Here is a 13569-nt window from a genome sequence, read left to right as displayed (position 1 = left end):
ATTACTAGTTTTTACCATTTTTTGTAACTGTAACTTTTAAGTTCACTGGAACGTTGGCTCTTAGTGGATTAAAAATAATATATGTTTGTAAATAAATTTTCTCGTTACGTGATTAAATTAAGTTATTTAATGTTTCAATATGGAATTCCAGAAATTTTAAAGTATTTAATAAAGACTAATAATAATCAAAAATAAAAATCTAAAATTAATTTTTTTAAAATTAAGATATTAATTAATTTAAGGGATAAAAAACAAGAACGATTAAAAAACATTACATTTTCAATAAAGGTATAAATTTAAAGAAAAAAACATTGCTTAAACTTTTTGTCACATTTAATTTTAAGTCTTTAGCCAGAAATATATGTTATTCGTATATTGCAAGTGAACAGCATAAGCTATCTAATTTTTTGCCTACTTTATTAAATTTTTTAATATTTTAAGCCCTAGATAAATTATTGGAAATAATGAGCGTAGGTTTTAAATTTCTGACTGTGTCAAATAGTAGACTAATAGAATTTGATATATTTAATAATATTAAAGTCGAATTAAAAAAAGGTCGAAACTGGTATGCACTAAATAAACTATAAACAGTTCAATGATTTTTCTTTTAAAAAAAAAGCAAAAATAAAATGATATTTCTTCTTTAATCTACAAATGATGAAACATTTCGACCATATTTTTAAACCAGGTGAAAGCTGATATGGCTTTACCTCCTGATAACAACATCGATATGCTAAGCAGTTACGTATAAACCACACAACAATATGCTGACTTTATTCATTATTTTCATTGGAGCCTTAATGCATATGTTTAACTAGTAGATATCAGTCAGTAAAGATAGTTGTTGATGCCAATCGGTCTAAATTTATTACCTTCAGATTGGTTATGATACCTCTTATCATCGGATAAGAATTAAATAGGTTTAAATAGTGCTAAATTTAGCTGAAGATAAGTATTGCAGCAATTAATATTTTCGAGAAAGTCAAGCCTGTACACTTATTGAATTATGAATCCTTTAGAATTGCGAAATCACAGTTTTTATTAAAAAAATCACTACTTTTTAAGAATCAAAGAGGTGAATTACATTTCGTCATTTAGAACTCTCTCATTATAACTATTGTCTTACTGCACATCTGGACAAAATTGGAAAAAAAGGATAAATACTACGTTAGGATAAAATAGATAAATTGTTTATAGGATAAATTCATACAATAATTAAGTTTATACAGTGTTTAAAAATATAGGATAAAAATATAACTGTATCACTAAGATAAAAGGATAAATTACATATAGGGTAAAAGGGATAAATGTTACAATGGTATAAAAAAAATTGTTAAGAAATGATGGTTGTGAAAAATGATTTTGAATTTAAACTAGAAGACAAAGGAATTCTGGATCAAGTATTGGGATAAACTAGCTTTTGTAGACTTTTTGATGGAACTAACCTGCATTTGCATTACATAAGGTGGAAGAACACGAAAACCACCCACGGTTAACCATCCGTCTACCACTGAGGATGTTTTATGCCAGCACTATGGTCGGTGCGCGTCAGATGCAGCATTTGTATCTATCAGCCCTCGCTAGGATTCGAAGATGGGTCATCTCATTGGGAGGCGGGTGCTCTATCCCCTGAGCCATTTAGGTTCTAAATTGAGCTAATTTTATTTTATTTTATAGCCGTCGTTGAACAACCGACCCAATTTTTTGAGTTGACGACTACCAATGTTCATCTGCAAAAAAATATGCTGTTTTATAAAATATGAATCTTTTGTAAACTTATTGCCTCAAAAAAAATGACTGCTCGATTATATTAACCTCTACAGTACCTATATAACAAAGAAATGTTTCACTAGTTTTTTAACTCTTTTATTTTCATTGTCAGCTGATACTTAAGTATTAAAAAAATCGAGGAAAAATAATTTTACGTTATTATTTTAGAATAATTCTCTAGTTTTTTGTCTTTAAATTTTCAAGGAAAAAGGAAATGCTTCTACTTAGGATAAATATGAAAAAACAATTTTTTGTTGTTGCAACGTAACAAAAACGTTAAAAAAACGTAAAAACAATGGCAAGCGTAAAAAAAAAATGAAGTAGTTGAGTAACAATTCTTAACTCTTTTGAAAAAAAAAAAAGAACGTGCTATGGCTATGTTCTTAATCATGGGGATAAAGAGCATTCAATGATATAACTAGGGTTCGAATAAATCAATGGCTGCTCGATTCGAATTCTGAACACCGGCTCGTACTGACCACAGTGCTGACGAAAAACATTCGTAGCGGTAGTCGGATCATGAGTTAGAAAGAATCCCCTTGCCGTCAGGCTGACTGTGAGAAGGTCTTGTGGTTTTCCATTCTATGTAAAGCAAACGCGGGTAAGTTTCATCAAAGAGTACTCAACGAAGGCAAATTTCTCCCAATACTCGATCCATGAGTTCCCATCTCATCTGGATTGGGTTCACAATTATTACAAGGATACGGAGCTGAACATTGGTAGTTGTAAACTCGAAATTGGGTCGGCTATTAAACGACGGTTATAAAAAATTTTGATAGACAAGCCTTATTTGTTAGCACCTACCTGTGATGCCATCTGTTGGCAATCAATAAAGAATCTTTACAAATAAAATTAGTGTTTTGTAGGAAATCATTGTTTTTTCCTAAATAAATCTCAAGCTGATTTATTTGAAATGGTTGCTAAACAAAATTGCTTCATTATGATTCATAAAACATACAATACAGTCTTTTTAGTCGATGAGGTTCTTTTTTCTATCAAAAATCATTACTAAATCAGTATTAGATATGAAGAAGTAAGAGCCAAATGAACGAAGTTGTTGCATAATTTTGATAAATTTCAAACATAAAATTTTGACAATATCATTGGAATTATGTATAACTATATTATTGTATTCAAAAAAACATAATTTCGCATATCTCTACTAAAGCTTAACTTCACCTTTTAAGTTATTTCCTTTTTACCCAAGGATCAAATTATTTTTTATTACCACTTCTTAACCAAGTTTTCCTTATATGAGGGAATTAAATTTTATTACCAGCGAATTTTCCGCCTTTTAATTTAATACGTTTATTAAAGTAACGTATGCAAATTAAATTAGCAGTTTCACAGTTATGACTTATCCGCTACAACTAAGGTAATAAAAGGCAAAATGTACTTTATTTTCAATATTTCATTGATTTTTTTATTCGTTTCGTGAGTCAGTCGTTTACTTTCAATGAAACTATTGTGTTGTTTCAATATTTGTCTCCAATAGATTTTTTCTCGCAACTAAATGGATATATTATGAATGACATGAACAAATTGTGCAATAAAGAGTTTGAAAAATTCTATATTAGAAATGATAAATACAAAAGATTTCAAAATGAAAAATTGAATTGTTTGAGCCCTACCGTTAAGAGGTTTCGCATTAACTTGTTACTTCCCGCTTTAAATATGATTTCCTATGAAATAATGTATGAAGTTTCTTCAGAATTGTTTCTTTTTTTAATCTCAACTCACGACATGTAAATGCGGGTATTATTAATTCATACGCGGATTTCAAATGAATATTTTTTTTAGCAATTGGGTTAGATCAAAATTCTACAAAAACTATACAAAATGCTTCAAAACTATACAAAATTTTGCTTTTGTAATTATATGAAATGAAACCATTGCTATTGTGATAATTTTTACCCCTAAATTTAGCGATGTTTTACTATATGGTTATTTTAGTAACTAAAAATAAAATGAAAAAACATTAAATATTTTATGTATACGAAATATTTAATAATACAAATGCTCTTACATAATTTAAAACTCATAATAAGTAAGGGCAACTTTTTTAACTAATATTATTATTAAACAATTTTCTAATTTTCTTGATTTACTTTAAGTCAAATTAGCTAAGTTATAATTTACTATGTTTGTGTCTTTTTAAATCGTAGTAAAAAACAACTATTTCAATTAAACTTTTGAAATTATTACCAAATAATAAATTCAAAAGTTTAATTGAATTTTTAAGAATATTTGTATTATTATTTGAAATGTTAATACAAATATTCTTTAATTCAAAATTATTATACATTAACTATTATACATTAAACTATTATACATAAAACTTACATAAAACTATTATATTGTACATAAACCTATAACTATTATATTATACATAAACTATAACTATTATATTAACATAAAACTATTATATTATACATAAAACTATTATACATTGACCATTAATTCAAAACTATTATATTTTATAATACATAAGGGCACCATTTCCCCTCAATTTTTGACTAGTATTATTATTAAACAATTTCCTAATTTCCTTGATTTATTTTACATCAAATTAGCTAAGTTACAATATAACTAGGAGGCTTCGCCCCCTGCTCGCTGGCGCTCGCCAACCCCCGGAACTGCTTTCGAAGTTCATTTCGGATAGCTTCGCAATCCAATGCTCGCTTTGCTCGCTCATTGGATACGTTCTTAACGTCTAGCTTTTGTATACTTTTTTGAACACTGAAGTTCCGAAAACTTTTCACTGTAGAAAATTCTACATTTCAATATTAATATGAAATTGCAAACAGTTCACATATTTTTCTTAATCACACTATTCTAAATTTCAGTTGCTGAGAAAAGTAACTGTTGTAAGTTTTGTTTTAAAGTCTTTCCCACCAGAGGGCTAAAACCATGTGTTGTAAAACAATATGAAATAGTACTGAACGCCGGATGTAAAGCATCGGCTTCGATGAAGATAATTTTGTGAGAATTTTTTTGATAATTCGGTGAGAATTCACCCGATTAGACATATGATGCTCACTACGTGCTCTTGCGCGCCGAAGCATATCAATTAAAAATGAAAACTGTTGCCAACGCGAGAAAAGAAATATCATCGGTTTTATTGATGTATACGTACGTATTAGCGTTTTATATAATATAGATAGATATGCTTGTGTCTTCTTAAATCGCATAAAAAAACAACTGTTTCCATCAACCTTTTGAAATTATTATCAAATAATAATTTCAAAAGTTTAATTGTAACTTTAAGAATATTTGTATTATTATCTGAAATAATAATACAAATATTTTTAAATAATTTGAAACTTATAATACATAAGGGCACCTTTTTTTCTCAATTTTTTAACTATATGTATATATATTACGGTAGAATGGTGGATAGTTCCTACAGAATTAACCCTAACAATATGCTGCCAGCTGCTTTTTTCTTAAAAAAAAGTATCATCCTATTGTGAGGACTATAGACATAAATTGTTCGAATCGGAAAAAAGTTAATACTGAGTTAGAGTTATAAATAACAGTGACACTTAAAAAATTACTCTCTCGGCATTTCCAGAAAGATTTGGCAACTTATTATGCGCAGCCTGAGTTGTGGTTTGTTGGTTCATTAGATATTAAGAAATGGATCCACCACCTATGTATATGATTTTGTTAATGATGGCCAAAAGATAATTTATTTACATAAAAATATTCTGCATTCTCGTTCCTTTGCATGAGAGAAATTCTTCCCAGAAAGTCATTAGTTCCTTGTCTTGCGGATATGAAGAAGCCATTTTTTTTTATTAATGGTCGTTTTATGTTTCATTGGAAAAGTGAAATTCATCTGCCTAAAGTACTGGTTGCTGTTTTGTTTTATTGCCATGAAAGTGAGTAAAGAGTTAATTTATTGTGTGTAATTTCATTAGGGAAAATCATTAAACATTTTATGTGTACAGCGAATGGTGATGAAATTAAAATTGTAATGTTAGTTAATTTCGTAAGATAAATATCTGACTCGCATAATAGTTACGTTATTTGGAAACAATAAACTGTGTAGTAATTGTTATGCTCTTGATACATAGAAATTTAAGATAAAAGATTTCTAAAGTGGAATAATAAATGCAAGAGATATTAATTTGAAGATATTATAAGGCTATTTGCTTTCTAACGCTTTTTGATAGCATAGGCAATCTTTGCCATTGGCTAGCTTGCAGGCAAATTGTAGTGAACAAAATGACGTATCAAAAACTTGACAAAATGGAAGGACAACACCGGAACGTAATATTACGTCAAAAACAGGCTGCACAAAATACCATATCGCGTAATATTACGTCAGGAGCAGGTAACGGTTTAAACTCGAAGTAAAATATTTTACATAATGAAATTTTTTTTCTTCCAAGATCTGAGCAATGTAAAAAGCAAGATTAATAATCGTTAAGGTAATCGCAAGATTAATAATCGAAAATTTTAAACAGAATTGTTGTTACACATGAAAATTTATGTTTCAGTTAATTAATACCAGAAAATATGTTTACGGCTACCAATGTTCAACTCCGTAACAATTTTGAACCCAATTCAGAAAACAAAGAAATTCCTGGATCAAGTATTGGGAGAAATTGGGCCTCGCAGAGAACTTTTTGATGCGAAAACCTCCCACGGTCAGCTTGACAGCAAGGGAACTCCAACCCATGATCCATCTACCACTGAGGATATTTTGATGCTGCCTAATGGGGAATTCGTATCGACTAGACATCGCAGGGACTCTAATCCGGGGCACCTCATTGGGAGGCTAGTGCTCTATCCCCCGAGCCACTATGGCCCAGCGTCCTCTTATTGGGACGATTCCTTTAAAAAAATGGTATCACACGAGCTTCATTACTTGTATTTATTCTGCAAAAAACAAGGTAGTTCTATCTACTGAAATATGTTTCGGCCGCTGCAGGGAAAGTTCGCATATCTTTTCTTCGCCGTTGCACCAGCATAGCCGCTGCCGGCCACTGTTTTGAACACTTATTGTAATCACCTGCCATTAAATTTGCTTTTATAACTTAACTTCATCGTTCTTTGTGTGTTTTTGCCTCATATAAGAACATAAACTTTGACGCCCTCTAGCGGTTTTGGGTTTTGTTTCCGACCATGCATTCTTTGATAAAAATTTTTTGTCTGGGTGTGTACTATCACTTCCTAAAATTTTCCTCATCTTTTTAGAATCACCCTGTATATAGACCACTTTTTGAGATCAGACATTAGGATTATAAACTTTTAACCAAAAAAAAAAAAAAAAAAAAAAAAAAAGGATTTGCAAACTTGGAAAAATTAAGAGCTAACAGTATAAATTGGAGTCTAGAAAATTGAAAAGGATGCTGATTGATGCATTGATTGAAGAGCACTGATAGAACGACCTACTAAATTCAAATACACTACTACTAACATAACTAGAATAGGAAAAACGAAACGAATAACGAAAATTATTTTTAATCACCGTGTTTATTCCATCTGTAGGCGATGCCTTGGGCGACTAATACAAATAGCGTGTCATTTTCAACTAATCAATCATATTAATGATTTCGAATGCAAACACAACGTGAAGTTTTAAACTTATTTATTCTTGGACGCTGTGAGAATAACACTGGGGCAGAATTTTTTTTGTACTGGTGCAAGTGATTTTTTTTAAAAGGACCTTATATATTTTCGCGTCGTTTATTTCAAATTATTCAAGTATATCATTTCGCGTAGCTGATTCAGTACCCACAGAGGTATAATTTGTTATGGGAACATGGAAGACTTTGTGACCCGACAAATTTAACGTGCACCAGTCACCATTTACTAGACGGACAGTATTCGATAGGCCGAATTCGAACTCCCGTTCTCACAAATGTGAGTCCAGCACCCTGTCAACTAGGCTATTCCGGCCCTCTTGCAATAGAGTAAAAAAGTAAAATACTCTACTCTTACCCAAAATGTGTTTAACATCTTAATATTTTGAATTTTTGCAATATTTTTACTTCAAACGTAAGCCAAACTCTATAAAAAATAATATCACCTGTGATTCAAAGTGGTGTACACACACACACACAAAAGAACGAAAAAAGAAAAAAAATCATCTGTCATTAGTGATGTAAGCATTAAATTAAAGAAAACAAATATTGCTATGATATCTGATTGAAATATTCTGATTTTTTCAATTATTAGGCGACATTTTGAGTAAGCAATTTCACCTAATTTCTAAAGCTTCGAATATAAAGTTTAATCCCATTTTTTTTATTAAATTATTTTATATTTTTTATTAGTTTTCCTACTAAGCATACTTTAATAAATAACTGCACTTAAGGTCTCTATCTTAAGTGAAGCTTCAAATCAAATGACTTTAACGATTAAATCAATCAGTAATTCAACGCAGAAATCATGAAACATGTCAGAGAGTAAACAGGAAAAATATGTGCTTAATCACTGATATTCGATGAGCTTCATTCCCGAGAGACGACTGAAGCATCACAGGTGTTATAAATAGTTAAGATTTTTTCTTTGCCATTTTTTCCCCTCTTTGATTTTACTCTGAGTGAACACCGGACGGAATAAATTTAACACACTCTTATACAGGGTTCCCACGGTCCTTGAGAATTTTAAAAAGTGGTAATAAAAATAAAAGAAATTTTGACATTTTTATTTCTGTGTAGCCACCACTAAAAGATGTTTTCTAAAAAATATATATATTCACGAAAATTTCAGTATCTTACGATGAAAAAGCATATTAAAACAAAAAAATATATTGTAGCTCCACCCTAAATTTACTACCACTTTTTTAATTTTTCAAGGACCGCGGGAACCCTGTTATAAGATTTATGGGTATTCTATGAATTTAAAATGTATTTCTTCTGTTAAGACTTTATGAAGTGGTAACTGATCGGCTGGGTTCATGTGCCACGAATAATGAACTTGCTTATTTTAATATTACATGGCAAATAAATTAGCGAATTAGACTTGCTTAAAATTGAAATACTCTTATTTTTTTTAAAATTTAAATAAATAATAAAATGTAGTTTTTGCAATCTTTGAAGATCTTAAAAGGTTACGATAACATCCTAACAAGGGGTGAAAGTAAGACGGAAAAGTGAACAAACTGGTAGTAAAACTATTACATTTATGACACCGTGAATTATTATTATTTTTTTTTGGTTTTCCGTTGCATGTGATTATGGAATGTTGAATTTTGCATGAGATTAAACGGACCTTAGATATTTTTGCGTTGCTGATTTTAAATCTGCAACCGGTTTTTTTCGTAGCCACCGAGAAATAAGACCGTTGAGATCACCAAGGTCTTTCAGTGACGTCACGAACAGTGGTTTATAGCTGTTAAGCGATTAGCCGCCAATTTCAAATATTTGCCATACGTTGAACAACAGTCCCGTTTGTCCGTCCTTTCCACAAGCTTTAGCTTTCACGAAATTTAATAGCGTATTCCTCACTAGAATTTCTTAAAAATCATTCGAGTGAATACTAAGTATCCCCACTTCTCTACTACAAAATGAATGGTAGGAAGAATGCACTAAAACATTTCCCTTTACGATTCGTTAAGGTCATATGTTTTTTGTCTCAAGTGTTATTTTCAAAGGAGCAAACATGTGTATATGTATGCATGAGCCGTGGTGGCTCAGGGGATAGGGCTCTCGCCTCTCAATGAGATAACCAGGTTCGAATCCCTGCGATGGCTGGTCAATACGAATTCCGCACCAGCTCGTATGAACACATTGCTGACATAAAATATCCTCAGTGGTGGACGGATCATGGATTAGAGTCCCCTTGCCGTCAGACTAACTGTGGGAAGTTTTCGTGGTTTTCCTCTCCATGTAACGCAAGTGTGGATTAGTTCTATCATACAGTCCTCCACGAAGGCAAACTTCTCCCTATACTTGATCTAGGAGTTCCCTTGTTTTCTGGATTGGGTTCAAACTTACAAGGCTGCGGAGTTGAACATTAATAGTCGTAACTTTCAAATTGGTTCAGCCGCTCAAAGATGTTATAAAATAATTATATAATTATGATTATGTATTTAAATCTATATGTTCTTCATAAACTTATACATTCAGTCAAAAAATAAACTAAACTTAGAATGTCATTTTAACTTTCGGAACAAAACTAATTACAGATTTTAAATCCCCACTCCCGAATTAAGATTAAATTGTACTAATGGAACAAAAAAAATCTTTTCTCCATTATAATCGGTTTCTGTGAGGTACAAAATAAGATCTAACTACACTATTTACTTTTTCTTAGGGTTAAAAAAAAGTTGCCTATATATTTGTTATGACTGTTAAATAATTCATGGAAGTCATGGATAATTTACTCTTCCCGAAAACAAGCTATAATGAAATAATTTTTTAAAAAGAGTTTTTGCTTTTTTCCGTCTTGATTCATATTAGCTTCCAGACCTGATCTCAATTTTAGACCCGATTTCGCCCGTCTAACTCTCTGTATTGTGGATGTAGCAGGTTCGAATGCCGCCTCAGCCTTGAATGTATTCTCGCGATATTTGTTCCTGAATGAATTGTGCTATCTGTCTTTGTACTTGAAAAATGCTTATAAGCCTAAATCGAGCAAACAAGCTTCTAAATGTATGTTGTATACCAATAAACTAATCTCGCCTTCGTAAACTTAGCAAAAGTCAGGAGTCAGTTAGACGACTGTTTAGTTATCTAGAGTTATTGATGTGCAAAATTTAACGATAAACCTAACTTTAATTTCAGGAAACATCTATATAAGTATACAAACTTAAAAGTTTAAATTTGTAAAGGAGTTGACTTACGTAAATTGTAATAAAAATGCTTTTGTCTTTTCAAAAACTATATTTTAAACCTATGAAATTTAAACGTTTTTTAAAAAGAAAAGGTTATAATAAACTATGCAAAATAATAATAAAAAAGAATACAGTGGACAGAATGAATGACAACCAATGCAGAAAAAAGATCTTTGAAGGTCGATGCCAAAGTCAGTAAAAACGGAGAAGCTGGAGGGAGATCTTAAAAATAAGGAATTGGAAAACTAAGGCTAGAGACAGATTACTTTGGATTCAAATTGTTTGGAAGGCCGTAGTTCAACATGGACTATAAAACAACCAATGCACAAGAAAGATCTTTAAAGGTCGATGCCAAAGTCAGCAAAAACGGAGAAGCTGGAGGGAGATCTTAAAAATAAGGAATTGGAAAACTAAGGCTTGAGACAGACTACTTTGGATTTGAATTGTTTGGAAGGCCGTTTTTCAACATGGACTATAAAACAACCAATACACAAAAAAGATCTTTAAAGGTCGATGCCAGGGACAACAAAAACGGAGAAGCTGGAGGGAGATCTTAAAAATAAGAAATAGAAAAACTAAGGCGCGAAACAGACTACTTTGGATTCGAATTGTTAGGAAGGCCGTGGTTCAACATGGACTATAGGGCCATGGAGCAAGTCAGTACGTTTTAAACCTAACATTCACATACAAATACTCAAATGCCGGACTTAAAGTCAAAATATTTAATCTTATTTTGACATAGTTTGATTTTGAAACACAGGATATTCCAAAACAACAGTCCTTAAAATATATTTTCAGAATCTTTGATAAGAATGAAGTAAAAAAATATATACTACATTAGAAGACTCAACACGATGTTGTTAATGTTTTAACACAATGTTTTAAATGTAACTAAAAATTTGCAACTCTGATTTTTTAGTTCTCGATAACATATAAGGTGGCACCGAAATACATAAGTGTGGTAAGCGGAAAGGTTTGGTAAGCTTTTATGTTAAGAAAACAGCTTTCAGGCAAATTTTTAATCTTCGAGAAACTTGTGAGAGTGGGAAGTAGATATGTCTATCAAAAAGGGAGTTGACCTCAGAAATGATCAAACATGTAATAGTAAAACAAGTCAGCCCACTTTGACCTGCAATTATCAACAGAGACACTAGTTCCGTTAGTGGGCAAAGAAAGCAGTGAAAACTGTTAGTCCAGAAAAGTAACAGTGTTTTAAATTATACATTCCACCAACACAGTGTTTGTTCTCAAACCTAGTTAAGGCGGTGAATGGTTTTGATTTTGGAAAAAAAAATGCAAGTGTGTTTTCTTACATACTTTAAAATCTTAGAATAATTAGCGTCGTCAATAAACTATACCTTCAAATCGAATAGTTTAATAGAATAGGCGATTTTATTTTCCATTAGAGTTACAACGGAAAGTAGACATACGTTTCCAACATCTACAGGAAATAGATTGTTGTAATATTTAGTTGTTTACGGCTAATTTAAACTTCACCGGTCGTAAAGGAATCACTATTGACCATAGAGGCATAAATATAAATATCAGTTCCAGAGAGATGGTCAGTAAATTTGTTTGAGACCTAGAAAAATGAAAATCTATAAATGGTAAATTTTTACCTTCGGATGGAAATGCTGATTTGACCGATAAAAGAAGAATGAATTGGTACTTAATCGGCATGAATTGTTTTTCATACATTAATATTTGTTAGGAATTGCCAAATTATGCCACAAGGCGTTCACATCATATAACATGATATTATTCAGTTGCCATTCAACTCTGGAACAGGGCGCATCTCCCTGTCACTTCACAATGATCTTGTCAAATTTTATGTCATTAATTTTGTAAATAAATTATCATATGTATACAGTTCATTGATTAATAGATCGATACATCACGAGCACTAAACAATATTTTATTAAAAAAAAAAGGTCGATACAATTATTGGGTGCGTAAATTAGTTTTTAACGCTAAGTCTTCCATGTCCCCATAACAAATCAATAGCTCTGGGGGTACTGATCCGGGAGTTTCCTTGTCTTCTGGATTGGTTGAAAATTACAAGGCTACGGAGTTGAATATAAGTAGTTGTTGTTGTAGTTCATTTACGTCGCACTAGGGCTGCACAATGGGCTATTGGCGATGGTCTGGGAAACATCCCTGAGGATGATCCGAAGACATGCCATCACAATTTCGATCCTCTGTAGAGGGGATGGTGCCCCCACTTCGGTAGCCCGACGACCTGCACTCGAAGTCGAGCACTTTACGGTAGAACAGTTTGTCGAGGAGCAATACCGCACACCCTCTGTCCCTACGCAGACTGATCCAAGTGGTCACCCACCCGCACACTGACCGTAGCCAGTGATGCTTGACTTCGGTGATCTGCTGGGAACCGTGTCTTAACGATCAGTCCACTGCGGGAAACATACATAAGTAGTCCTAAACTCAAAATTGGGTAGGCTGTTTAACGATGGATATAAGATAATCGAAGTTCAACTGTATTATCAGCACTTTTATGAATTACGATGATTTTCGGGAACAACTAGTAGATTTCAATAATATTTTGTAAGTTAATAAAAATAATTTCAATGTACATTTTTCATAAAAAAAGGAAGAAAAAAATGCAAATTGTTCCTACATTCTAAAATTTAAGTGAAGGAAAAAAAAGCCCGAACAAAATTAAACGTCCAAGGAAGTTTAAATTAAGTCTAACTGTAGTGAATGAGTACTGTAGTCGAGATGATTGATGATGACAAAATGACACAATTCGTCAAATAATATTAAAGAATAAGTGCGGAGGTAAAATAGGTGAATGACATGATCTGAGATAAATAGTTGTAGTATAATATGATGGAGACGTAAGCAATGGGGGGGGGGGGGTGTGATGAGAAAAGATGAGATGATAATGAGGGAGCGAAGGATGGAATATAAGGATGATGTCACGTGGGAGAGTAAGCAATTAAAAACGAATCATCGAGATGTACAGAAAATGTAATAAGTTATTTGAAAAC

At 31.9% G+C, this 13569-nt stretch overlaps 1 protein-coding gene across 5 annotated transcripts in view; it reads right to left on the bottom strand.

The window, feature by feature from the left end:
* Positions 1-13569, bottom strand: part of LOC107445775 (rho GTPase-activating protein 45) — a 233965-nt gene that overhangs the window by 77598 nt on the left and 142798 nt on the right. The gene's annotated exons all lie outside the window — the stretch shown is intronic.

This window comes from Parasteatoda tepidariorum, chromosome 5 (assembly GCF_982258835.1).
Source record: "Parasteatoda tepidariorum strain Cologne lab strain chromosome 5, Ptep-v5.0, whole genome shotgun sequence".
NCBI lineage: Eukaryota > Metazoa > Arthropoda > Arachnida > Araneae > Theridiidae > Parasteatoda > Parasteatoda tepidariorum.
The sequence above is the reverse complement of the archived record's forward strand: the minus strand, read 5'-3'. Positions and strand labels throughout refer to the sequence as shown.